Source organism: Gavialis gangeticus, unplaced genomic scaffold (assembly GCF_001723915.1).
Source record: "Gavialis gangeticus isolate Ggan-Ray unplaced genomic scaffold, GavGan_comp1, whole genome shotgun sequence".
In the NCBI taxonomy this organism is placed as follows: domain Eukaryota; kingdom Metazoa; phylum Chordata; order Crocodylia; family Gavialidae; genus Gavialis; species Gavialis gangeticus.
Window position 1 is genome coordinate 82,476,892 of NW_017729022.1, and position 5,498 is coordinate 82,482,389.

The following is a 5,498-nucleotide window of genomic DNA, read 5'->3' on the forward strand; positions in this document are numbered from 1 at the left end:
ATAACCCCTGCTCCACTGCGCTCTGAGCGCCACAGTTGCACTCTGGACTGTGGCTGGGGCTAGCTGCCTGGAGTGTAGCTCTGACTCTACCCAGCCCATGAAGCGAAGCCTTGTGGTGGGCAGCTGGGGCTAGCCTCCCAAGCGCAGCCCAGCCCAGCCTTCCCTGCGCAGATCCAGAGGCACATGCCCACTCCCATGCTCCCCCTAGCCTGGCTGCATGCAGTGCTGTGCAGTAGCGGGAGGCCCCCTCCCTGAGTCCTGTGCCCCCCTGCCCCAGCTGGGCAGCTTGTCCCAGCTGCAGCCCCACTCCCTCCCTCACTGTAGGGGGTGCTGATCTGCCCCACCATGTCCCTTTCCTCCCTCCTCCGCCCACCACAACAGACTTACCGGTTGGAGGCAGCTGTGTCCAGTGTGGTGTGGACTGCTGCCTGTTTAGTCCATGGCCATATCTCTGAAGCAGAGCCGAATCTTCAAATCTGATTTGGCTGAATCGAATTAGAACAGTGATTCGAATCATCAAATTGAATCACTGCCCCTCCAAATCGGCCAAGTCCAAATCCAAAGTGAATACTTGCTGTTCACTCAGGTCTACTATTCCCCATACAATAAGGCAACCTTATGTGTGTCCAAAACCTGAAACAAAACAGGGACATCCCCTCTTTGTGTAAAATAATACAGTCCCAGTAGGTCTGTTGTAGGCACCCAGAATAACAGTCTTTCAGTTGACTACTATAGTCTTGATGTCACCTTAGTTCAAGGAAGCGTAATCAGTCAGGTGTCAGTGCAATGGGAGCTCCCTTGATGGCCCCGGGTCTCTACTCCTGATGCCAGCTGGTGCCCTTGCTCGGCCTCCTGTAACACATAAACACCCTTCTCCCTACAACACCTCTTTCTGCCCCTCAGACAGGGCTGGTGGGTTTACTTTTCTGGTTGCTTACTCCCACAGCCCTCTTTGACACTCAGAGTTAGGGCTTCTATAGTGAGGCTCCCCCACCTATTGCCTTCAGCTGCACTCTCACCAGCTGAGGCTGGTCTCCCCATAGGACCCCCCTTTAATCAGACCCAAGGCTCGCATCTGGGTTCTGCTTGCTTCCTTCACTCACGCAACAGGTGGCTCAATACCTGCAGCCTCCCACACTCACCACCATAGGCGATGCATGGGGGAGCACATGTCCCCCTGACAGGGCAGATGCTCGCCAGCTCCGGCCCCCCACTGACACCATTGGCAGCATCTATGGATGCTTGCCAGCTCTGCCCCCACCATCAATGCTGCCATCAACTTCTGTGGGTGCCCCCCCAGACTCAGGAGGCACCAGTTGCCCATGCTCACTGCTCCAGCACCCCAGCGAGATCCCGAATGCAACCCTGCATCCGTTTTTTTCTTTCTTTCTTTTTTTTCTCTTCTCTGCTCCCCAACTGTCCCCAGTGACCCACCTGCCAATCCTGGTCACAGAATTCTGGGGCTCTGTCAGGGACCCTGTTTCCAGGGCCTGAAGGCCTAATTCCTACTGTCCTTTCGTTCTTGTGTCCTCAGGGAGACAAAAAATCTCTCAGGCTCAGCTGAGTTTTGGCTCACTGCGGGACACCCCCTATGGGAGAGTACCCCTTTTGTTACAGTCTGTTCTAGTGAGAAAAGAGGCCCACCTCCTCCATGAAATACCAAAGTGAAAGGACCATGGTGCAGGACTCTACTGTCTTAAAGACAGTCAATTCTTTTGGCAATTTGCATCCACCAAATGCAGACTTCACTTCTAGTATACCTAGGGTTAACGTTATTTTCAGATCTATATCTACATTCTTGCACTAAGAAATTCTGTAAACCCTAACACATACAAACAGAAAGGAAACCAGAGATGAGGGAAGTCAGATTTCTCTGCATAAGAGGAAGGGCTACAAGAAGGGTTGAAATCAGCCATAGAGATTTTCTGGAGGTTCACATGGAAGGAGTTCTACAGCAGAGAATCTGCTAGGTCCCATTCGAAAGTGGACCACCCAAAGGCAAGCTCAGATATTCCATTTGATCTCAACTATGTTTGGGATACAGTGAAAGGCAGTTCTGCCACCTATCTTATCTTTAATTGCCAGAAAGTAGAGTCCTGTAAGTCTTAGGACTTTTTTTAAATGTGAGATTAGACCTTGTTTTCATTTCTCCTTAGTCCTCCTCAAAGTGTGTTTAATCATTTTCATAATTCAGGTACAATATTTGTCATGCCAACAGGATTTTTCTTGAGTGAATGACTATTTATAGTGTGTATGGTTTTTCCCTTGGGCTCGTTTCATTATCTAGCTGAATTGTGCAGTGTCTTACAGTCTCCAATGATTGCCCTGAGTCCTGGGCCTGTGGTGAAAGTAGTATTTCATTCCTTTTCCCTGGTGAATTTGGTATTGAGTACAAGGTCCTCAGAGTCCAAGGTACAGTAAGATTGTACAGCCATGTCCAAAGAGATCTTAGAGGGTAAATTGTTATAGAGGGTAAATAGACGGTAAATTGAACTGTTTGCTAGGAAACCTAAATTAAACTTAAATTGTGTGAATATGTTTCTTCCAAAAATATCTCAGGGGGAGACAGATAGAACAGGGGGCTTCTGTAAGCAAACAAAAAAGAAGTATGCTAACCAAGGATTTACTGAACACAGTAAATGGAGTTTGTTTCACTGGGGCCCTACACATGGGATGGCACAGACAGTAAAATGCTTCATGGAGAAATACAGTGCAGAAATCTGGAGTTGCACTACAGTAGTCCTTGGTTTTGTGTGCATTATTAAAGAGCTACATAACCAACAGGCAATTCTTGGATAATGGAAACATAGTATTACATGTTTTTCCAGATTTGTCTTCTGGATGCTCTTTGTTCTTTAGCAGCCACCCGGCTGTGTGCTGCCAAACATGGCTTCTGTAAATCTGTTTGCTGAAGTGAGTGAATAAGGAGGATGAAATGGAGTTGGATGCCCTGGTGATGGCCTTGGATGCAATTGATAGTATACAGGGGTAGCTACTGATCACAATGCAGGGTATGCTGAGCCTTCTACTGAGTTGCAAAGACGTGGCAGAACCTAATTACGGCTCACTATACCAGGCAATAGCCTGTGCAGTGGATTGGGAGAACTGAGAGCCAGCTGCAGAACTGGCAGCTGACAGGGCTCTGTGGATCAACCTAAGAAGCAATGATCACAAAGTCTGGGCCCATGCGAGCAGATCTGACTGGTGGGAGTGAATTGGGATTGTCAACAGTGGCTGGAGAAGTTCCACATGACCCAGGAGACATTTAAAGGCAAATTGTGAGGCAGAAGCATGTCATGCATCAACCCATCATGCCAGACAAGAGGATTGTCATGGCCATCATGAAACTGGCCACCGCCTCCGGCTTCCACTACATCAGGAATCAGTTCAGGGTGGCTCCCCGTACGGCCAGGCTGGTGATTCACAAGATATGCCAGCTGCTACAGGACATCGTGGCTAAGAACTTTATTTGCCTCAATAATCCCTTGGAAGTTATTAGAGGCTTTAAGGCCATGAGGTTCCCTAACTACCTGGGTGCATTGGACAGCACACACATCCCTATATTATCCCCATCACAGGTTAGCCTGTCATTCACAAATGGAAGGGATTTATCTTGGTGATCCTGCAAGTCATGGTGGATCATCAGGGCTGTTTCACTAACATTTATACAGGCTGCACAGGCAGCGCACAAGATGCACGTGTATTGAGAAAATTGCTACTGCCTGGTTTGATGGAAAAAGGACAATATGTGCCTGGAGTCCCAGATACAGTGATCCGTGGTGTTGCCACCCTGCCTGCTTATCATAGTGGACGTGACTGACCCCCTCCAGCCCTGGCTTATGAAGCCATATGGAGGACATGTTACTGACCATCAAAAGATGATATTCAACTATCATCTGAGCAAATGCAGGATGGCTGTTAAATGTGCCTTTGGTGCCTCAAAGCACAGTGGAGTTCACTGACCTAGAGGCTCAAGTTGCAAAACCAGGGGAGAGGTTTTCAGTGAGTCTTGGGCTGAGGAACCATGGGAGGCACTGTGCAGAGATGTGGGTGGGCAGTGTATGGCACCCCACATCATCAGCGTGGAGACACTGGTTGGGTGGCCATTACGAGGGATTACCTGGTTGCATATATTATGGCTGCCACTGATGGAGTTCATTCTCTGTAGGCCAATGAATATGTTCCTGATACCTACCATTGAGTGTTTTCTCAAATAAAAATAAAATTTTCATTGCAACACAAAACTTCTGTTGGTCTCTTAAGTACATTGACTGTAGTGGTGAGAAGGAGGATGTGGTGATGGAGGGGTCGGCAGCATGGGTGACTGGTGCTTCCTGAGTCTGGGGGGGCACCAGTGGGGCATGACTGGGGGGGTCCCCCAGTGACCAGGGGGTGGTGCCCCAGTGGCCAGCCAGCAACCAGGGGAGGGGGGGGCCCCAGAGGCTGGTCACCAAGAATAGAGCCAATTTTAGGGGGGGCACAAACAGTCTCCGTGCCCCCCTACCAGCCACAGCACTCGCTGTCAGGGGGCGCACCAGTGCTCTAAGGGAGAGCATGTCCCCCCCACCAGTGTCCCCTTATGCCTCATCTATGGTGGGCAGAGGTCTCCTTGCAGGCAGCTGTGGCTTCCCATAGTTACAGCTGGCTGTCACTGGGACTGTGGCAGGGGATGTGGGGAGGGGAGGGAGACTCCCAGAGGAGGGGTGGGGCTTGTTGTTGTGAGGCTGCCAGGTGTAGCCCTGGGGCCACAGCCCAGTGTGGGGAGAACTTCCCTTGGCCAGGTCACCCCAAGAACCTTTTGGCTGGCTGCAGCTTGAATGCCTCCCCCTCAAACCCCATTATATCTCTGACCACAAAAGCAACTAGCAGGTTCTGAGAACCCCATCATGAAACTACAGGGCTGCCACTTTATGAAGAGTGGGTACACCCAAACCTGACTGATGCCCCTGGTTCCCCCCTCTTTCCCCCTGCCCTCTGTGCTGCCCAAGAGATGAGGCAGCTGGCTGAAGGAGCCGGCCAAAGGGAGACTAGCAATTAGCAGCAAATCAGCTATGAATTGCACACTGAGGTTAATGTGATTTAAAGGCTGTCACCTGTAAACAATGACGTGTTGAATTCAAACAAATCATTTCAATTTTAATTAACCTATTTAATTTAGTGAAGATTAATAATAAACCCCATCACATGTAAAAGCACCCTATGTCTTGACTATCTCCAGGGCCAAAGTATGGAAAAGCTATCAAATTTCCTAAGAATGTGAACCAAGAATTGTCACATTGCAGGGACGTCATCCTCACAGACCCAGAAGGAATGATCCAGTCACCAGGATATCCTAAAGGCTACAAGGTATGTGTGTAATCGGAAAAATCAGTATACGAGGAAACGAAATCAAAGGTATGAATTCGCTGTGTGAGATTGTGAGGAGAACCGGGGGATTGACTCCCAAATCGCTCTCTGCCTCGCAGTCCCTGCTGACAGCAGCCTCTGCTACAGATAGC